The sequence below is a fragment of the Pseudorca crassidens genome, chromosome 13, assembly GCF_039906515.1.
Source record: "Pseudorca crassidens isolate mPseCra1 chromosome 13, mPseCra1.hap1, whole genome shotgun sequence".
NCBI lineage: Eukaryota > Metazoa > Chordata > Mammalia > Artiodactyla > Delphinidae > Pseudorca > Pseudorca crassidens.
The window spans coordinates 57,329,107-57,353,085 of NC_090308.1; the positions used below are offsets into that span (position 1 = coordinate 57,329,107).

At 38.0% G+C, this 23,979-nt stretch overlaps 1 long non-coding RNA gene across 1 annotated transcript in view; it reads right to left on the minus strand.

Moving 5' to 3' along the window:
* The window catches only part of LOC137205026 (uncharacterized), a 99,602-nt gene that overhangs the window by 26,313 nt on the left and 49,310 nt on the right, over window positions 1-23,979 (minus strand). The window lies entirely within an intron of this gene.

The following is a 23,979-nucleotide window of genomic DNA, read 5'->3' on the forward strand; positions in this document are numbered from 1 at the left end:
CTTGCCTATGTTATTGATGTTATTAAAAAGGGTGGGCAAAACAGTGTGCTGGTGTCCATTCTTGTTGTGCCCTTGTGACTCTAGAACAGTGCTGTAACCATTCAAATGCAGTGAGTTTAACATGCTAACTTAGGTGGAACATAAAATATTTGTCTGTGTAGGCAGTAGGCAGTGGGATAGCTGAAGAGACCCGAGCTCCATGGTTGTGGATGTTATTTCAGCATCTTATAAACTAGTCACTGATGAATATGGCCATCCCTGACCATCGACTGAAACTCACCAAGGAATTTGACCTTGCCGTCTACACTGTGACCCCACTGTAACAGTGTCCTTGAGGCTCCTAAGAGGGGACCACCTTACAATGAGATCTGAAGTATGGCCATTTTTTAATCTACAAAAATGTCAGTTTCATAGGGTCTAATTTAATGCCTTCAACAATCAACTCCATCTGTTAGCATGACCATTAGCATGTACTGAACACATACCACATGTAAGATTACATGTAACAAACCTTCGAGGTAAGCATTACCCCAGTTTACTAAGGCTCAGAAAGGTTAAGTGATAAGCTTAACACTGCACAGCTACATAAGAGCTGGGCTGAAATCCAGGTCTGCCTGTTTCTGTCTTTTTACTATAGCCCCTTGGCAACCTGTACCTATCATACTGAAAAGGGCCAATAATTGGGTTTTGTTGTTGTTGGTTCTTTTGCTTTCTCCTACACTCCTACAGGAAAAGAACTAAAGTCTGAAAGAAATGAGTTCATATTCTTAAAGAAATAAGTTTATGCATATTCTTTTGCATTTAGCTTTGTTCTCATACCTACAAATGATAGAAACCAGCATCTGCATTTTAATAGTATAATAGTATTCTTCAGGACGTCAAGTACACTCAGACACATTCTCTTTAGGATACAGTGGATGTTTAGTCAAGGCTGCAGAAAGTAATTTGCTTTTAATTTCACAGATGTTCATTATGTGTTTTCCTTTTGTGGCTTGTATAAAACATTCACTTTGATATAGTAAGGAAAAAATGCTTTTAGAGTCTATATTCTCAACAAGGTAAATATTTTATTTTGTTTGGGGATGAATCTGTATACCCACCTCCCTCATCTAAATATATAAAACTGCTTGCTTCATGGGCATATAAAACTGATTTTTCATCAGCCCTTTATATAAAAGAGTCACAGAGACCAGGTTTCTAATAACCTGATCTCCATTTTTATATCTCAGTTGTCAAGACAAATGACTTTTAACCCAATGCATTTGGTTCTAGATCTTTTAGAGACCATTTTGGAACACGGTAATATCAAAATTCGTATCTGGATGAAAGGTTGTGTAAACAGCATGAGAACTACAAACTGAGACAGGGCACATCTGAGATATTTCAGTTCTGTAACTGAGGTCTGCAGAGCTACACACAGAGGCTGTATGCTCCTTTATAGTTTCCATCAAAAGCTGTGCCATGGCTATAATTCCAGGGGCCTTCATTCTCGCTACTCTAAGGTACAACAGTCAGGGTTCAGTGAATAACCCTGACATCTGAAGACCCAACACGATGGGTCATAAACAGAAGTTATTATTTGATAATTGAAGAGAAATTGAAGGGTTTATCTTCTTTGTCTTTTTTAATACGGAAAATATTATGATTTTAAAATTTTAAATGGTTTTAAAGCAACAGACATTTTTAAAATAACATTTTCAATAGGCCTCAAACAATTCCAGTATATAAATTGGTCAGTGAATTATTTTAATTAATATTTATTAAGAGTTGTAAAAAAAGTTAGCTTTTAATCAAAGTATAAAAGAAAAAGGGTGACTATTAAGTTTATTTTAGTGCCTTTATATAGCTTTTCTATGCATAAGCATATATATGCAGATTTGCAGAGGTGGTTTGTCAGAGATTCTCTATGTGTTTTGTATTTTTGCTCATGATATGTATACATGTTTACTTTCAAGAGAAGTTAACGATCAGCTTCATATATCTAATTAATACTTGAGTATTTTTCATTACGTAAACTCATAACTGTATCCCTCCTCTATGCTTATTCAATTTTAGGTGACTCATTTAAATTTTGATTGATTAATATAAATCAATGAATAAAAATTGCTTGTATATTAATTTATTTCTAGCTTGTAGCGTCTATTCTTTTTTTTTTTTTTTTTTTTTGAGGTACGCGGGCCTCTCACTGTTGTGGCCTCTCCCATTGCGGAGCACAGGCTCCGGACGCGCAGGCTCAGCAGCCATGGCTCACGGGCCCAGCCGCTCTGCGGCATGTGGGATCTTCCCGGACCGGGTCACGAACCCGTGTCCCCTGCATCGGCAGGCGGACTCTCAACCACTGCGCCACCAGGGAAGCCCCTGTAGCTTCTATTCTTAAGGTTTTCTTATATAATACTATTTCATATTTCCTTAATATATTTTCTCCTGAACAAAGACTAAAGATCTAAGAATTAGTAAAGGGGGAGCAGAATCAAGATGGCGTACCAGGAGGATGCAGAATTCGCATCTCCTCACAACTAGGGCACCTACCAGGCACCTGTGGGGGACCACAAACACCTAGGGATGGGAGGAACACCCAGTGACCGGGTAGGACGTGGGGCATGTGGGGAGTAAAAGGGGAGGAAAAGTGGAGGTGGGATGCGACTGACGTCCCTGAGGGGCGACTAGGGGAAGGGAAGGGATTCCATGCCTGGTGGGAGAAATTGGGGAACCACTGGGAGGGCAGAGGATCAAAAGGGAGCGTGGCCAGGATTCCCCTGCCCACTTGGACCCCCAGGAACCTGCTGAGATCCCAGGCCTGACCCTCTGCCCACCGAGGCCCCCTCCAGCCACGCGGGTCCTGAAGGAGCGGGAGGGAGGGAAGGGGGAGCAAAAGTAAAGGCCGGACCTCTGTGACTAGCACCCCTGAGGGGCTGCTGGGGGAGGGGAGGCGCTCCTACACCCAGTGGGACCCACCCATGGTTAGGTGTTCAACGGGGCGGGGGAGACCCTGGGGGAGACAGTGGGGGAGGGCTGTGAAGTAAGGGAATGGGGCCAGTGTTTTCCCTGTCCACATAGGCACCGGGGAGCCTGCTGGGCTCCGGGGCTTAATCTCTGCCCTCAGAGCCTCCCTTCTGCCGTGCAGAACCCAAGCCCCATGCCTACAACCCCACTCAGGGCCCCACCTTTACACATGGAGACCCCCTCCAACACACTGGGCCTAAACCCCACCCACACACCCTCACTCAGGGCCCTACCTCCAAACCCTGGAACTCCACACTCCAGACGCCCTCCTTTCCACACACTGCCTCTCCCTTTCTGTGCAGATCCTAAGCAGAGGCCCCACCCCACGCTTGAACGTCGCCCCACCTAGGCCCCGCCCCCAGGGCCTGTTCCGCTGTGTGGGTCCTGAACCCAGGCCCCCACCCCATGCTCAAACGTCACCCCCCAACCTGTGAAGGTCCCACCTCACCCTAAACCCTGACCCTGCCTAAGTTCCACCCCTGCCTACACTCCGCCCCCATAGGCAAGACTTTTTTTTTTCTTTTCTTTTTTCCTCTTTTAGATTGGGGTTTTGTTTTACCTTGTTGATTCATTGTTGTTGATTCTTTTATTTTCTTTTTTCCTAATAAATCTTTTATTTTTCTAATTTTATTTTATTCTTTATACTTTGTTAGTGATCTCTCCTTTGGGCTGTTCCCCCCACCTTTTTTTTTTTTTCTTCTTTTTTCTGTTGTGGTTTTATTTTACCTTGTTGCAGTTGTTTCAATTATAGTTTTATTTTTCCTAATATATTTTTTATGTTTCTATTTTATTTTTTATTCTTTGATATTGTACTGTTCCTTGTTTTCTTTCTTTCTTCCTTTTTTTTTTATTTTGACCGCACCACGAAGCTTGCAGGATCTTGTTTCCCAGGCTTGAGGTCAGGCCCAAGATCCTGTGGTGGGAGCTCTGAATCCAAACCGCTGGACTAACAGAGAACCTCAGACCCCAGAGAATATCAATTGGAATGAGGCCTCCCGAGGTCCTCATCTCAGCACCAAGACCCAGCTCTATCTAAGTGCCTGCACACTCCAGTGCTGCACATCTCAGGCCAAACAACCAGTAAGACAGGAATACAGCACCAACCATCAAAAAAAAAAAAAAAAAAAAGAAATGACAAAAAAATATGTTGCAGATGAAGGAGCAAGGTAAAAACCTACAAGACCAAATAAATGAATATCAAATAGGCAGTCTACCTAAAAAAGAATTCAGACTAATGATAGTAAAGATGATCCAAAATCTCAGAAACAGATGGAGCAAATACAAGAAACATTTAACAAGGATCTAGAAGAGCTAAAGAGCAAACAGTGATGAACTACACAATTACTGAACTTAAAAACACTCTAGAAGGAATAAATAACAGAATAACTGAGGCAGAAGAACGGATAAGTGAGCTGCAAGATAAAATGGTAGAAATAACTGCCAGGGAGCAGAATAAAGAAAAAAGAATGAAAAGAATTGAGGAGAGTTTCAGAGACCTCTAGGACAACATCAAACGCACCAACATTCGAATTATAGGAGTCCCAGAAGAAGAAGAGAAAAAGGAAGTGTCTGAGAAAATATTTGAAGAGATTATAGTCAAAAACTTCTCTAACATGGGAAAAGAAACAGTCATCAAGTCCAGGAAGCACAGAGAGTCCCATACAGGATAAACCCAAAGAGAAACACGCCGAGACACATATGAATCAAGCAATCAAAAATTAAATACAAAGAAAAAATATTAAAAACAGCAAAGGAAAAGCAACAAATAACATAAAAGAGAATCCCCATGAGGTTAACAGCTGATTTTTCAGCAGAAACTCTGCAAGCCAGAAGGGAGTGGCAGGACATATTTAAAGTGATGAAAGGGAAAAACCTACAACCAAGATTACTCTACCCAGCAAGAATCTCATTCAGATTTGATGGAGAAATTAAAACCTTTACAGATAAGCAACGGTTAAGAGAATTCAGCACCACCAAACCAGCTTTACAACAAATGCTAAAGGAACTTCTCCAGGCAGGAAGCACAAGAGAAGGAAAAGACCAACAATAACAAACCCAAAACAATTAAGAAGATGGTAATAGGAACATATATATTGATAACTACCTTAAATGTCAATGAATTAAATGCTCCAACCAAAAGATATAGACTGGCTGAATGGATACAAAAACAAGACCCATATATATGCTGTCTACAGGAGATCCACTTCAGACCTAGGGACACATACAGACTGAAAGTGAGGGGATGGAAGAAGATATTCCATGCAAATGGAAATCAAAAGAAAGCTGGAGTAGCAATTCTCATATCAGAAAAAATAGACTTTAAAATAAAGACTATTACAAGAGACAAAGATGGTCACTACATAATGATCAAGGGAACAACCCAAGAAGAAGATATAATAATTGTAAATATTTATGCACGCAACATAGGAGCACTTCAATACATAAGGCAAATGCTAACAACCATAAAAGGGGAAATCGACAGTAATATAATCATAGTAGGGGATTTTAACAACCCACTTTCACCAAGGGACAGACCATCCAAAATGAAAATGAATAAGGAAACACAAGCTTTAAATGACACATTAAACAGGATGAACTTAATTGATATTTATAGGACATACCATCCAAAAACAACAGAATACACTTTCTTCTCAAGTGCACATGGAACATTCTCCAGGATAGACCAAATCAAGCCTTGGTAAATTTAAGAAAGTTGAAATCATATCAAGTATCTTTTCCGACTACAACGCTATGAGACTACATATCAATTACAGGAAAAAAAACTGTAAAAAATACAAATACATGGAGGCTAAACAATACACTACTAAATAACCAAGAGATCACTGAAGAAATCAAAGAGGAAATAAAAAAATACCTAGAAACAAATGACAATGAAAACAAGATGACCCAAAACCTATGGGATGCAGCAAAAGCAGTTCTAAGAGGGAATTTTATGGCAATACAATCCTACCTCAAGAAACAAGAAAAACCTCAAATAAACAACCTAACCTTACACCTAAAGCAATTAGAGGAAGAAGAAGAAAAAAAAAAACCCAAGTTAGCAGAAGGAAAGAAATCATAAAGATCAGATCAGAAAAAAATGAAAAAGACATGAAGGAAAGGATAGCAAAGATCAATAAAAATAAAAGCTGGTGGTTCTTTGAGAAGATAAACAAAATTGATAAACCATTAGCCAGACTCAACAAGAAAAAAAGGGAGAACACTCAAATCAACAGAATTAGAAATGAAAAAGGAGAAGTAACAACTGACACTGCAGAAATACAAAGGATCATGAGAGATTACTACAAGCAACTATATGCCAATAAAATGGACAACCTGGAAGAAATTAACAAATTCTTAGAAAAGCACAATCTTCCAAGACTGAACCAGGAAAAAATAGAAAATATAAACAAACCAATCACAAGCACTGAAATTGAAACTGTGATTAAAAATCATTCAACAAACAAAAGCCCAGGACCAGATGGCTTCATAGCCAAATTCTATCAAATATTTACAGAAGAGCTAACACCTTTCCTTCTCAAACTCTTCCAAAATATGGCAGAGGGAGGAACATTCCCAAACTCATTCTATGAGGCCACCATCACCCTGATACCAAATCCAGACAAAGATGTCTCAAAAAAAGAAAACTACAGGGCAATATCTCTCATGAACACAGATGCAAAACTCCTCCACAAAATACTAGCAAACAGAATCCAACAGCACATTAAAAGGATCATACACCATGATCAAGTGGGGTTTATCCCAGGAATACAAGGATTCTTCAACATATTCAAATCAATCAATGTGATACACCATATTAACAAATTGAAGGATAAAAACCATATGATCATCTCAATAGATGCAGAAAAACCTTTTGACAAAATTCAACACCCATTTACGATAAACACTCTCCAGAAAGTAGGCATAGAAGGAACCTAACTCAACATAATAAAGGCCATATATGACAAACCCAGCGCCAACATCGTTCTCAATGGTGAAAAACTGAAACCATTTCCTCTAAGATCAGGAACAAGACAAGGTTGTCCACTCCCACTACTCTTATTCAACATAGTTTTGGAAGTTTTAGCCACAGCAATCAGAGAAGAAAAAGAAATAAAAGGAATCAAAATCTGAAAAGAAGAAGTAAAACTGTCACTGTTTGCAGATGACATGATACTCTACATAGAGAATCCTAAAGATGCTACCAGAAAACTACTAGAGCTAATCAATGAATCTGGTAGAGTAGCAGGAAACAAAATTAATGCACAGAAATCTCTTGCATTACTATACACTAATGATGAAAAATCTGAAAGAGAATTTAAGGAAACACTCCCATTTAGCACTGCAACAAAAAGAATAAAATACCTAAGAATAAACCTACCTAAGGAGACAAAAGACCTGTATGCAGAAAACTATAAGACACCGATGAAAGAAATTAAAGATGATACAAACAGATGGAGAGATATACTATGTTCTTGGATAGGAAGAATCAACATTGTGAAAATGACTATACTACCCAAAGCAATCTACAGATTCAATGCAATCCTTATCAAATTACCAATGGCATCTTTCACAGAACTAGAACAAAAAAGTTCACAATTTGTAGGAAACACAAAAGACCCCAAATAGTCAAAGCAATTTTGAGAAGGAAAAACAGAGATGGAGGAACCAGGCTCCCTGACTTCAGACTATACTACAAAGCTACAGTAATCAAGACAGTATGATACTGGCACAAAAACAGAAATATAGATCAATGGAAAAAGATAGAAAACCCAGAGATAAACTCACGCACATATGGTCACCTTATCTTTGATAAAGGAGGCAAGAATATACAATGGAGAAAATACAGCCTCTTCAATAAGAGGTGCTGGGAAAACTGGACAGCTACATGTAAAAGAATGAAATTAGAACACTTCCTAACACCATATACAAAAAATAAACTCAAAATGGATTAAAGACCTAAATGTAAGGCCAGACACTATAAAACGCTTAGAGGAAAACATAGGTAGAACACTCTATGACCTAAATCACAGTAAGATCCTTTTGACCCACCTCCTAATGAAATGGAAATAAAAACAAAAATAAACAAATGGACATAATGAAACTTAAAAGCTTTTGCACAGCAAAGGAAACCATAAACAAGACCAAAAGACAACCCTCAGAATGGGAGAAAATATTTTCAAATGAAGCAACCGACAAAGGATTAATCTCCAAAATATACAACAGCTCATGCAGCTCAACATTAAAAAAAAACCAACCCAATCCAAAACTGGGCATAAGACCTAAATAGACATTTCTTCAAAGACATACAGATTGCCAACAAACACTTGAAAAGAGGCTCAACATCACTAATTATTAGAGAAATGCAAATCAGAACTACAATGAGGTATCACCTCACACCAGCCAGAATGGTCATCATGAAAAAATCTACAAACAATAAATGCTGGAGAAGGTGTGGAGAAAAGGGAACCCTCTGGCACTGTTGGTGGGAATATGAATTGATACAGCCACTATGGAGAACAGTATGGAGGTTCCTTAAAAACCTAAAAGTAGAACTACCATATGACCCAGCAATCCCACTACTGGTCATATACCCTGAGAAAACCATAATTCAAAAAGAGTCATGTACCACAATGTTCATTGCAGCACTATTTACCATAGCCAGGACATGGAAGCAACCTAAGTGTCCATCGACAGATGAATGGATAAAGAAGATGTGGCACATATATACAATGCAATATTACTCAGCCATAAAAAGAAACGAAATTGAGTTATTTGTAGTGAGGTGGCCTGGACCTTGAGTCTGTCATACAGAGTGAAGTAAGTCAGAAAGAGGAAAACAAATACTGTATGCTAACACATATATATGGAATCTAAAAAAAAAAAAAAAATGGTTCTGATGGACCTAGGTGCAAGAAAGGAATAAAGACACAGACGTAGAGAATGGACTTGAGGACACGGGGAGGGGGAAGAGTCAGCTGGGATGAAGTGAGAGAGTGGCATGGACATATATCCACTACCAAATGTAAAATAGATAGCTAGTGGGAAGCAGCTGCATGGCACAGGGAGATCAGCTTGGTGCTTTGCGACCACCTAGGGGGTGGGATGAGGAGGGTGGGAAGGAGATACAAGAGGGAGGGGGTATGGGGATATTCGTATGCATATAGCTGATTAATTTTGTTATACAGCAGAAACTAACACAACACTGTAAAGCAATTATACTCCAATAAAGATGTTAAATTTAAAAAAAAAGAATTAGTAAAGGGACTTCCCTGGTGGTGAGGTGGTTAAGAATCCGTCTGCCAATGCAGGGGACACGGGTTCGAGGCCTGGTTCGGGAAGATCCCACATGCCGTGGAGCAACTTAGCCTGTGTGCCACAACTACCGAGCCTGCACTGTAGAGCCTGAGAGCCACAACTACTGAGCCTGCATGCCACAACTACTGAAGCCCGTCCACCTAGAGCCCATGCTCCGCACCAAGAGAAGCCACTACAATGAGAAGCCCACGCACCGCAACGAAGAATAGCCCCTGCTCACTGCAACTAGAGAAAGCCGCCCACAGCAACGAAGACCCAACACAGCCAAAAATAAATTAAAATTTTCTTTTAATATTATAAATTAAAAAAGAATTAGTAGGGGCTTCCCTGGTGGCACAGTGGTTGAGAGTCTGCCTGCCGATGCAGGGGACACGGCTTCGTGCCCCGGTCAGGGAAGATCCCACATGCCGCGGAGCAGTGGCTGGGCCCGTGAGCCATGGCCACTGAGCCTGCGCGTCCGGAGCCTGTGCTCCGCAACGGGAGAGGCCCGCGTACCACAAAAAAAAAAAAAAAAAAAAAAAAAAGAATTAGTAAAATATGTCCTAAATAAGGCTAATCATCTGAAGGCACTCATCACACCAGATTCTCAGAAATCTAGCCACTTGTATTACACCTGAAGTCCCAGGAATTACCACTTTTAAAAGGTATGAGCCACAGGGATCATGGAACCTTGGACCTGAAAGACATTTTAGAGATTATAAAATGAACCCCAGTTAGATCAAATTATTTTTAACACAGTCCAATGTGTGTCCAGAGACCTGTACCTAATGCGAGGAGCAAGAAACTGGCCTTGAGTTTTTCTTACAACTTGTAAGAAAATTAATGTTGATACTGAATAGCCTTAACAAATTGCTGAGACTTTAGTGAGTAAATCGAGATTGAATTGAACTATGTTTTCAAAGTTGTAGACTTTAAAAAAAATAACTGATTCTTCCTAATTGCCTTGGACTTCTTGTCAGGATGGCAGAGATTAATTTTCCATTCACTTCAAAGAGTTCAATGGAATGAGCCCAAAGCAAAATGTAGAACTTAACAATATTTTCTTTTGCTCTCCCCAGTTTTTTGTTGACATCTCTCTATGCGAAGAATTTAGAATTTAGTTTCTTCTAGCCTAACGTTAGGAACAGCCTACAGATATGACTTCACCCAACAGGGATAGTAGCAAATGTTTCCTTTGCCCTTTCAGCAATTAGCTCAGACACAGCTATAGTCCATTCAAAACACTAAGCTAAAATGGTATTGTGATTTCTGGTGTTTGTAAATTTATCATTTAATATGCTTTTACAGCACAATTTACCCCCCATGCTGAGCTCCACTGAAATTTTTTCTTAATTGCCTAAGACATCACCCAGTCTCAAGAACTGAATATCCAGTGTCTCCTGTGTTTCCTGTAGATCAGCTCTACCTTCTTGGGTGAACCAGAGAAAAATCTACAGTGATTCTTCAACTCTAAAATACAATTGATTGTAAAGTGCACCATTGATTTAACAACTGCCTATGGGAAACTAAAATACAGCATTAAACACTCACATTACTAGTAAGATGTACCTAATTTCAGAAACAGTAACGTGGGAAAATGCACATCACAGAATTGAGCAAAAAGACAATATTGACAATTCGTTGATGCATTTTCTTCTAAGATTAAATGTACTCATCTCTATCACGCAATGAAAGCATTCACCACCAAATGATTTCCTCGCTACTAATAAACGCCCAATCCAAACACATAAATGAATCATATAAAAGGATCAAAATTGATTAAACATCTCACAAAATGTTTTACTTTTTTTCAGGCACAGAAAAAACTGTGAATAATTTTGAAATAAATTGTATTTCTATAGCAACAAAGCCACAAGTACTTGCTACCTTAACACCTGAAAAACTTGACATTGCATCCTAAAAATGAAGCTTTGCATTTCTTGAGGATGCAAAGCTATCCTGGGCTTCATCATACTATTATTGGGAATGTAATTCTGGGATACAGCTTTAAAGGTATTCTTTTCTATCAGAAACCTATTGAAAAGTGTAAAGTCTCTCCCTAATCAAAAGCAAAAAAAATTTCTAAAATACTGCCTGATTTTTACTGAGAATACAGTTGTTTCTGTACCACCTTAAATAAAATGTGTTGTTTTTCTTAATTTACAAAACTGAATACATTTGCTATTTCTCTGAAAAAACATTCAAAGCAAATATCTATCTTTTGCTAATAAATTTAAGTATACTGGGTACTTCATTTCTTTTGGATATATACTCAGAAGTGGGATTGATGAATCATATGGCAGTTCTATTTTTAATACTTTGAAGAATCACCATACTGCTTTCCATAATGTCTGGACCAATTTACATTCCCACCAACAGTGCACAAGGGTTCCCTTTTCTCCGCATTCTTGCCAACACATCTTTTGCCTTTTCAATAACAGCCATTCTAACAAGTTTGAAGTGATATCTCATTGTGATTTTGATTCGCATTTCCCTGACGACTAATGATGATGAGCAACTTTTCCTTTCTCTTGGTTTTTTGTAAGTCTTCTTTGGAGAAATGTCTATTAAGGTCCTTTGTTTGTTTTTTAATTGGGTTATTTGAGTTGTCTGAGTTCCTTATATATTTTGGACATTAATCCCTCATTAGATACATGGTTTGAAAATATTTTCTCTCATTTAATAGGTTGTTTCTTCTCTCTATTGACTGTTTTGGGGGTGGGGGGTTGTTTTTATTTGCTTTGCAGAAGCATTTTAATTTTATGAAACCCAAATTGTCTGTTTTTGCTTTGATTACCTGTGCTTTTGATGTCATATCCATGAACGTAATGCCAAGGCCAATGTCAAGATAACTTTCCCATATGTTTCCTTCTTGTAGCTTTACAGTTTCAGGTCTTACGTTTAAATCTATAATCCATTTTGAGTTGATTTTTGTATATGGTGTGAGATAAGAGCCCAATTACATTCTTCTGCATGTGGTCATCCAGTTTTTCCAGTACTATTTATTGAAGAGGCTCTCCTTTCCCCATTGTGTGTTCTTGGTGCCTTGTCAAAAATCAGTTGACCATAAATGCATGGATTTATTTCTGGGTTCTCTATTCTGTTTCATTGGTCTATGCATCTGTCTTTATACAAGTACCAGACTGTTTTGAATACTGTAGCTTTTCATATATTTTGAAATCAGTAATTATGATGCCTCCAGCTTTGTTCTTCTTGTTCAAGATTGCCTTAGCTATTTGGGATCCTCTGTATTTCCATATGAATTTCAAGATTGTTTTTTCTATTTCTGTGAAGAATGTCATTGGGATTTTGACAGGGATTGCATTGAATATATAGATCACATTGGTAGTATGGACATTTTAACACTATTACTCTTTTCAATCCGTGAACATAGGATATGTTTCCATTTATCTGTGTTTCCTTTAATATCCTTCATCAATGTTTTATGATTTTCAGTATACAAGCCTTTTACCTCTTTGGTTAAATTTATTCTTATTTTATTCTTTTAGTTGGTATTGTAAATGGGATTGTTTTCTTAATTTCTTCAGATAGTTTGTTGTTAGTGCATAGAAATTTCACTGATTCTTGTATGTTGATTTTGTATCCTGAGACTACTGAATTCATTTAACAGTTCTAATGGTTTTTTGTTGAGTCTTTAGGATTTCTACATATATGATCATGTCATCTGTCAAAAGAAATAATTTTACTCCTCCCTTTCCAATTTGGTTGCCTTTTATTTCTTTATCTTGCCTAATTGCTCTGGCTAGGACTTTCAGTACTACATTGAACAGAACTGGCAAGAGTGGGCATCGTTGCCTTGTACTGAATCTTAGAGGAAAAACTTTCCAAAGTCTAGACCTCAAGAGGCCTTGAAGCTTCCACCATTGCCCTCTTGGAATCCTGCACTGTGTAAGGAAGCCAGTCCAGCTTAGTGGAGGATGAGAGGTCACCTGGAGGAGAACTGAGGCACTCCAGCTGGTAGCCAACACCAACTGCCAGAAGCGAGCGAGACCATCTTGGACCTAACAGCCCAGATGACTATCCAGCATTTATAGTTACATGAGTGACCCAGGTGAAAACAACAGAGAAATCACCCAATCAATCCACAGAATTGTGGAAAATAATAAATCGTTGATGTTTTAAACCATTAGCTTTGGGGCGATTTGGTCTGCAGCAACAGGTAACTGAAATGGCATCCAAGAAAGTAAAAATTAATAAACTGGTCCTTGGTGATAAAAACAATTGTGAGTCTCTGAAGTGTTACAGTTATTATGAATCTTGATTCCTTCCTTTCTTCCTTCATTCTATAAATATTTATTGAGCATGTAGCATATTCCAAGTAATATACTAAGTTTCAGATATAGATTGACAAGCAAAACATTTTCCTGCCCTTGCAAAGTTTACGATCCAGCTAGCATTAAAAATGCTAACACTTTCGTCAATGCTTAGACACAGAGCAGCTGTGAAATAATTTCTCTCCCATTGATTTTATTCTAAAGAGACAGTTATTGCATTGAACTCAAAAGGTTTAAAGTATGAGGAAACTGTTGTTCTATCTCTTTTTTACTTAAAAGAGTAGATATAAATAAATTGTCTACAGAGATGAAGAAAACAGATGGATTTGAAAATTCAAGCTCACACTGAATATAATTAACTTGGAAAGAGAGAGAAGCCAAGGAAGCCTGAGATCTTAGGTGCCCGGGAGACAGGCAAAGGGCTAACTTATTTTTAACATCATAGTAGTCTCAGCAGTAAGGAAAATTCAAACTCCATTAGTCTCTGAAGAGGTGAAAGAGCAAATGAAGAGAGAAAAAAAAAAACCGTGGCTTTTGGGGAGTAATTAACATTTTGACCCAGTTGCCAGCCTGAGTAGGTGTTCGCTGCCACTGCCGCTGCCGATTAGCAGAGCTTGGGTTTCCTAGGGCATTGCAAAGGCAAAGGTCTTATCAAGCACTCTGGGTATTGTTTACTATTTGATTCTGAGTGAAGTACACCTGAAGAGACAAATGGGCTTCTTCAGCAGGAATGGAGGGTTGCCTTCTGCACCAGAGGGGCCTTATTTGCATACCTAAACAGAATACTCTGGGATAACTGATCAGGCAGATAACAAGATGACCTCTGGCCTTGAAGGGCTTGATAATGGTCATGGTCCCAGGTCACTGAGACTGAGACTTTAAATAGAGCCTGGGGTACAAGGCCCTTCAACATCGAACCCCAGCAGCCATTCCCCGCTTGGAATTCATTTGATCAGTCCTACACATGGAGTAGACGTTCACAAATCCATGCTTTTTTATGTGTATGGATTCCTTCTACCTAGAAACCATTTTCCCTTCCACCTCACAAACTTCCACTCTTTAGACCCAATTTAAATGTTATTTCTTTATACATTCACCCCGAAGCAAGCCAAATTTTTAAAATTATATCTCAATATAGCTGTTTTTATTTATTTATTTATTTATTTTCTATATCGTCCTTCTTTTATTCCTGCTACCTTCTTAAATTTTAAAAGAGATTAAGTGCCTGATTGGCTAACATTTATTTTGGGCCCTTTACAAAGAGAAACAAATAGAAATAGTCTGTGTACCTTAGTTGATCATAATCTCTTATTTTTGAATCCGAAGTTATTTTTATTTCCTGATTATAAAAGTAATACACACTCATCATAAAAATTCAGATAATGTAAGAATTTGTTCTATCATAAAGGAACTTCACTGGGACCCAAAAACAAAACAATTAAAATATTCTCCAATGCAAAATAAATTAATTATATATAAATAGCTAGTAATTTTTTTATAACAAAAAGAAATGAAAGCATAAAAGCAACAGTGCTATTTTGTTTTTGTTTTTAGAGTATCTAACAATTTACACTTTTAAATACTTAAACATACAGAGTTAGGTTACTTCTCCTGTCGCGATATTCTTTTTTTACCTTTTAACATCTTTATTGGAGTATAATTGCTTTACAATGGTGTGTTAGTTTCTGCTTTATAACAAAGTGAATCAGCTATATGTATACATATATCCCCATATCCCCTCCCTCTTGCGTCTCCCTCCCACCCTCCCTATCCCACCCCTCTAGGTGGTCACAGAGCACCGAGCTGATCTCCCTGTGCTATGCGGCTGCTTCCCACTAGCTATCTATTTTACATTTGGTAGTGTATATATGTCCATGCCACTCTCTTCATCCCAGCCTAGCCTTCCCCCTCCCCGTGTCCTCAAGTCCATTCTCTACGTCTGCGTCTTTATTCCTGTCCTGCCTCTAGGTTCCTCAGAACCATTTTTTTTTTTAGATTCCAAATATATGTGTTAGCATACGGTATTTGCTTTTTTCTTTCTGACTTACTTCACTCTGTATGACAGACTGTAGGTCCATCCACCTCACTACAGATAACTCAATTTCATTTCTTTTTATGGGTGAGAAATATTGCATTGTATATATGTGCCACATCTTCTTTATCCATTCATCTGTCGATGGACACCTAGGTTGCTTCCATGTCCTGGCTATGTAAATAGACTTACAGTGAACATTGTGGTACATGACTCTTTTTGAATTATGGTTTTCTCAGGGTATATGCCCAGTAGTGGGATTGCTGGGTCACATGGTAGCTCTATTTTTAGTTTTTTAAGGAACCTCCATACAGTTCTCCATAGTGGCTGTATCAATTTACGTTCCCACCAACAGTGCAAGAGGGTTCCCTTTTCTCCACACCCTCTCCAGCATTTATTGTTTGTAGATTTTTTGATGATGGCCATTCTGACTGGTGTGAGGTGATACCTCATTGTAGTTTTGGTTTGCATTTCTCTAATGATTAGTGATGTTGAGCATCCTTTCATGTGTTTGTCAAAGCAAGCCAAATTAATCATCCCTGTGTTGGTACTTACTACTCTGTGGCTCCTTTACTATAGCATAACCAGCAAAAGCATTTGTGTATTTGTCTCACCCACTACTTTGTGAGCTCCTCAGACACTGTAAGCCCCTTAGATGTGTCTGACTCATCTTGGTACTGGTGGTGCTTAAGTATATATCACATTACAGGTATTTAAGAAACATTCAATTGATGGAATAAATAAATGAAGTAATTTATGAGAAAGGAGAATACTTGAAGGAATGTAGGGTATGTGTGTATGTGTGTGTCTGTACGTGTATCTGTGTGCATGTGTTATGTGTATATATATTTGTATTTATATCCATAGTCATAGTGTGGAAAGATACATATCTAGAGGTTAACAAATAGGAAGGTTTCTCAAATAAACTATAAGAAGATTTTTGTGATTGAGATGGCTTACAAATCGCTTTAAACCTCTTCATTTCTTTTTATGATTATAGTTTTATTATAATGAAAGGATCCAAATTAGAACTAAAGGAAGAGATACGTATGGCAGAATTTAGAACTGAGAGGGTTCCAAATGTAAACTTTTGTGTCCTCAAGAATGTGTTTCCCTCCTGGCATCAATGTGTGATAATACGCAGAATATTGCCAACCCAAGAAGCTCATCCACATGCTTTGTATAGTCAAGAAAAAGCAAGAATTCATTTCTTTATTTGAATGTAGTAATAAAGCACTGGCAGATCACTTGTGTGTTAAGGTACTTGCAGACATTTTATGTTTAGTTAGGTCTTAGCAAGGTTTTTCTAAAAGGTAACTGATTTGCACTCCTCAAGATTTAATGTGAAAAATATTTTTAAAAAAGAGATTAAAAGATTTAATGTTGTTTCAAATGCCTTACTGTGAATCTATGAGAATGATATTTAATAAGAATACAAGTACTTAACTTAAAGCTTGCACCCCGTAAACCAATTTCTAAACTTCAAAAATGCCTATTACATTTTAAGATCATTTGAAGGTTCAAAGTATAACCTTTTCAGAATTATACAATTACATCAGGTATCAAGTGGAAAATACTCAGTTCTGTCTTTTTTTTTTTTCAATAAATCAAAATCCCATAAATGTTGTCAAGCAAATAATCACAGTTTCTAAAGACAGCTGGTTCTACCTGGTATCTTCTGTACATAAATAAGTTCTTTCTTGCTTCCCTAGAATTATGATAATTTGATGATTTAAATACATTCTTGCAGTCAAGATGTGTTTTTAAATATTATTTAGTTTTTCTCTAAGTTTATAAGAGATATAAAAATGCTCATTGTAGAGATTTTGAAAAACAAGTAATTTTCTTTAGAAGAAAATAAAAATGATCCCAAATTCAGTAGTCCAAGATAATTATCACTGATATTTTATTATAATAACATTAGAAAAATAATATAAGTAGAAAATTTAGAAATGATGAAACAAAAAATAAAGTAAAATATAATTTTTCTATATTAGTTTTTTCTATGTATGTATGTTATCTTACAATTTGGACAGTAGTATATATTTTTAAATAGAATTTAGGTTACTCCCAGTTTTTTGAGATTGTAATTAATACTGCAATGGACTTTGTGTGTATTTGTCTGAATTTTTAACTACTTTTTTTGGAACACATGTGTAGAAGAAAACAAATAGATCAAAAAAGTTTACTTACTTTTGAAAACTCTTAACACGTGCTACAAAGATACTTTCCGAAAACTTGCCACCATGAAACCTCCTACCTGCAATAGGTAAGAGCATCTATCTGTTTCCCATCTCCTTCATAATATTCAGTAATATTATTTTTGTCTCTGCTAATATGACAGGCCAAAGTTGTTTCTGAATGGTTTTGTGATTTTTTTGATTATGAAGTGAAGTTAGGCATTTTTCACGTGTTAATTGCCCATTTGTTTTTCATTTATTGTGAATTGAGCTCCTTGAGGACAGAGGTGTTTGTCCCAAGATCCCCCATGTCTGCTGCATTATAATCACTCAACAACTGCTGTAGAAAGAATGGTATTTTCATATACTTTGACCTTTCGTTACATTGGTTTTTAATGTTTTTCTTGCTGACTTCTAAAAGCCATTTACATCCTAAATGTTTATTGCAATTATTTTCCCCTAATTTCTCATTTTCCTTTTAATCTTGTTTATGGTGTTCTTTGGTGAACCATCTTTCACTTTTATGTAGTCACCCATTGGCCTTTTTACTTTCTTTTATTCTATTTCTATTTACACTTCTGTAAGTGATTTCTTCTGTTGCTTTTATGCTTTATGAACTCCTTTTCAACTCTGAGATGATTTTCAGTGTAAACATAATTCACCCCTATTGTTGGGTGGGGGAGAGTATTTATTACTTCCCTTAATGTGTTCTTTTTAAGTGGTAGAGGCTTTTTTAAAAAATTTTCTTTTATTTGAGTATAGTTGATTTTAAATGTTGTGTTGTGAAACTATTATAATAGTTTCAGGTATACAGCAAAGTGGATCAGTTATACATATACATATATCCACTCTTTTTTAGATTATTTTCCCATATAGGTCATTACAGAGTATTGAGTAGAGTTCCCTGTGCTATACAGTAAGTCCTTATTAGTTATCTATTTTACATCTGTTAATATGCTTAATTTCCACAAAGAGATTCAGTGCCTCATAAGAATAACTTGAAGACTAACTGGTGTGTTCTGCCAGTCCCTAAGATGTGAGAATGTGAGACTTTGGAGAGGATACATTTTTTCTTACAAGGATGCTTAATTTGGGGGTAATCCTCTGAGCCTATAAGATTTAGTGTGCACTTTTCTGGGTAGGATCTGTGATTCCAGAATGCTTAAGAATCGTTAGAAGTTCTTCAAAGAATGTTCGTGTCTGAGACCAACAGGATTCCCCAATCTTTAAACTTTAATAACTTTTCTTCAAATCCAGAGTTTGACATTCCGTGAAAAGGAAGAATAGGCTAAAGCAGCACTCCCCAACCTTTTTAGCACCAGGGACCAGTTTCATGGAAGACAATTTTTCCATGGACCGACGGCCAGGGGGATGGTTTTGGGATGATTCAAGCACATCACATTTATTGTGCACTTTATTTCTATTATTATTACATTGTAATATATAATAAAATAATTATACAACTCATCATAATGCAGAATCAGTGGGAGCCCTGAGCTTGTTTTCACTTGCCACTCACTGTTAGGGTTTTGATACGTCTGCAAGCAATTGATTGTGATCTCTGTGCAGTCAAACCTCTCTGCTAATGATAATCTGTATTTGCAGCCGCTCCCCAGCGCTAGCATCACTGCCTCAGCTCCACCTCAGATCATCAGGCATTAGATTCTCATAAGGAGAGTGCAAACTAGATCCCTCACATGAGCAGTTCACAGTAGGGGTTGCGCTCCTATGAGAATTTAATGCCGCCACTGATCTGACAGGAGGTGGAGCTCAGGCGGTAACGCGAGCGATGGGGAGCGGCTGTAAGTACAGATGAAGCTTCACTTGCTCGCTCCCCACTCACCTCCTGCTGTGCAGCCGGGTTCCTAACAGGCCATGGACCGCTACTGGTCCGTGGCCCAGGGGCTGGGGACCCCTGGGCTAAAGAATAGTGACTGAAGATCTTAAGCTGAAGAATAACTTCGGCACAAACTTTTCTGAAGTTGCTGTCAGGATGGACCCAAACTTTACCAGTGATAACTTAGAACATTGGGGGCCAGCCTTACATGGATGCCAGCCCATGTGAATGTCATTGAAAATTCAATAGATCCTATGTCTGTCTTGTCACATAATCTAGACTTTGAAAATTTCTCAACTGGACAAGACCTTACAAGCATATAAACCTTTCAGCCCTACATCAGCATCCTCTCCAAAATATCTCTCCAACAGCAACCAGCAAGTCTATGATTAAACTTTTCTAGGGAGGGGGAACTCTGCTTCTTAAGACAATTCATTGCACAATTTCTCCCTCCAGCCCTTATTTCATGAAGATCTGAGTTTTCCATTTATCTTACTGAAACAATAGAGAACAAGGTAATCAGATACACCTGCAGGAAATCCGCTGAAACAACTTTTCAGCCTTCTTAAATGGATGAGCTGAGACATAATCAAAACAGCATGTCACTGCTCTTACAGATTCTTGCTGAAAGGTTTGTGAAACAGTGTGAGATTTTGAATACAGAGCGCTCCTGAAAAATGAAGGCAGAATTTAAGTTACAAAAAGCATGTAGTAAAGTATGAGCTGCACGAGTGTTTAGACCCCCTAACTTGGGGAAATTAGTAGCTAGTTTCTGTGTAGGTGACCACTAAGGTATAAGATAACGCTATTTCCACAAATCTGGCTAGTCATTTTAACAAAGCTGAGCAAATAGGCAGAGAGATTCCCTTTTTTGACTTGGGGAAATGTCCCATTGCCAACACAAGCAAATGTCTAAATACTCCCAAGACCGTGACTGAGAAAAAAGACCGTCGTCTAAATTCCTAGAGAGCAATGGAAGGGGGTGGGGCAGGCAGAACTGAGTGTGTGGTTATCTTCTCATGTACAAACGTGCATGTGGATGCAAAAACACATACGAAATAACTTCAGTCTCTTTAAATACTTATTTTAAAATAATCTCCTTGTTGTTTGTCAAAAAATAACATAGAGACTAGATACAGGAATTAGGCTGTTAATTTCTACGTCACTCACAGCAATAAAGAGAGGACAATTCAATCAGAAACCTCATAGAGGAGGCAGTGTTGAATTAGGGTGAACTTACTACCATCTCTGGGTCCCTACAGAAAAGAACTCTGCTCTAGTTAAACACTTCTCTGAGTCTTGTGCTTTGCTTTAAAGTATTTTTATAAAGGGTTTTGGTGTACAGACTTTTTAATGCTTACTTGTTTATTTAGGATATGTACTAATAGTATTTTCAAGCTACTGGTCACACATAACCAGAGAGCCATGAAACCAGGTCAGCAGCTCTTGACCAGTTGCTTTTCCTCTTTTTTTCCCCTTGGTTACTAGAAAACAGCACAGTTGTATATACATGTGTGTGTGCTGTGCCCACATGCATACAGCAGTGTGTGATATAAAATGTATTTCTTATTCTAGGCCAAAAGGAAATATATTTGAAAGACATTCTTTTATAGATTAAATAGTTAAGAGAATAGATAGATTGATGATAGATAATGATAGATTCTCATTTATTTAAGAAAAGATTTTGTCCCTATCACCAAAACCCAATGTATTGTACTTTTTTTTTTTTTTTTGCTTGTTGACTTGTCTCCTGGTTCAACATGATGCTTTTTCTTTTTTCGCTAAAATGTCTTCCTTCATTAAGAGAGGTATCAGTTTCCAAATCCTAGGATGTGTATTTGTACCTGAGCTCTGTGTTGTGCTGTGAAAGCCTATACATTGTCTTTTGTTCTTGGCATATTGTCATATGTCCATTGATAGGCATCCAAAGTTCTATGGAAAATGTGGGTTCAACTTTGAGGACCTTGGCCTCTTTCTCCTCCAACGTAGTATGTTTCAAAATAAGAAACCAACTCTTGGGGCAAGTCATCGTCATCTGTCAGCTTCAGTGAAGCCATTAATAACGTCACTAACTTGAACAAATGCTAACTCATTTCAACCAGTTGAAACCAAACTGTCAAACCAAAAACTGTCAACGGTTATTTTATCTTCCACGGCAAAACTGACTTACAGCCAATTAGTTATGTGGCAACAATGTTTGCAGCAAAGATGTCTAAAACAAAGCTGCTTACAGCAAAAATACAGGACCTGAAGCCCTGCACCTCCCCTCCCTATCTTCTTTGTGTAATATCACATACTGTGTCAACAATAAATCCCAGCCTATCACTGCCATGCATCTGATTGTGCAGTCTCATGGTAAGTTACGAACTTTATTGAATAACTGTAAGACTCATCAAGTACAGCTAACTCCATCCTGCGGACTAGTCCAAATGAAGCTGGAAGTTTTCCTCAAATCACATAGACACTCTGACAATTCCTAAGAGACTTGTGGGGGCGGACAGAATGTGATCATTTGACTGTATGGTAGTATGCTTATGGAACACAATTAAACACACACAGCATTTTTCCATAATTCCTTCAATTGTGATGGACCTTAAAGGCTACAACCAACCCCACTAACTGCACAAAAGAAAGAGCTTATTAATTGGGTGTCATGGGAATAGGATTGCTCCTACTTCCTATAGTGGTAGACCCAAAGTCCTGTTCCCCCACCACCAAAGTAATGAGGAACAGATCTAGGTGCTCATAGATAGGCCCTGCAGATAAGCACCCAATACAACTGTAGAGCCAGGCAAAAACAGAAGGAAGACACAGACATTATGGGGGGCAAATACTGGGAAAAGATTGCACTTAGAAGAGTTGATAAGAAGTGAAAAATAAGCGAAGGGTATAAAGAAAATGTAGGTACCAATGACCTGCGTTTCAAGCCAGTCCCTAGATCTTGGATGACTCTTTGGAAAAATATTAAGCTCTGCTGGTTATCTTCTCGGACAAAGCAAATTGTTTCCAAACCAGTTTCCAGTAATTCACTGGTTACGATAAAAAGACTTTTCAAGTAACAAATGGGGAGAATAAAGTTATGTGTTGCAGTGGCCATTTTTACTTAATTTATCATTCAGTTCTGTCAAATATCTGGTCAATTTAGTCAAAGGTAAAATAAACAAGTAGTTATTTGGCTTAACTAATTAGTCAGGCCAGTTTAAATGGCTGATTCCTTTGTTCTACATAGAGCTGCCTTTCAGCCTCCTCCAAAAAATACGAAAGGAAGGGTTCAATTTCATAGCATTTATCTCTGACGCCAATGTATTAGGTCCAGTTCTACCAGAGTGGGAGCAGGGATATGTGGTGTTTGCCCAATTTTTTCAGGACCAATATATGGGATAAAACAGAAAAAGGAATAGTCCAGAAAGGAGAGATTTCCATAGAAAACAGTACTAGAGGCAGAAGGGACCAACAGGCAGGGCTGCCCAGTCAGTTATGAGGACTTCAAAGATGTGTTTGTTGGTCTCCAAGGATGCGTTGGAGTTTCTTCTCTCCTGAACCGTTGCAGCAGATGAATAAGAAGGACTAATTCATAAACCAGTGAGTCATGTCACGCTTTGAATCATATAAAAAGAGAAACTCCAAGAAAAGATTAGACTTTGGGTACGTGAGAGGGCTTGCATTTTGTAACTAAAGGAAATATAACTATTCCACGATGGTGAAACAGAACATCCTGATTACCACATCCAAATCTATTTCCCAAATTCTTGAGGTGGCCAACATCCTTGATTCAACACCTCTGGGTAAAAATGTATTATGTCTCAGTCACCATTAAGTCTACCTCCTTGAGCACTTCTCATCTACAAGAAATACAGAGCTGTCCTGCCCTAGTCCATCATCAGAGCACTCTCCCAACCCACTGCTCACACGCCTCACCCGTGGATCTTTGGATGCTCAACCAGGATGCCTCATCTCTTCTTACCTCCCGGTAGTAAGTATCTCTGGAATTAGCAGCAGCAGTTCAGCATCGGGGTTCCAACAGCAGCAGCTGCAGTAGCAGTAACAGGGGCGGCAGCTGATCTCTGGGTAACATGCTCTTTTCTGATTTGCTTCCCATCCTTCTAACTTGGAATTGTAGCCAACTCCCTGAATTAATTCCTTTCTACTTGAAGTACCTAAAGTGGTTTCTGTTTTCCTGACTGGACCTAATTAATACAGGCAATATTTACCCTCATTGCTCATCTTCCCCCATTTATTCCTCATATTTTATTAATTTACAAAGTAAATGTTTAGTTCAAATTCATAGGACTTCTATGAAATTTTTATAGAATCAGGGACAGGCACATTTCCTTA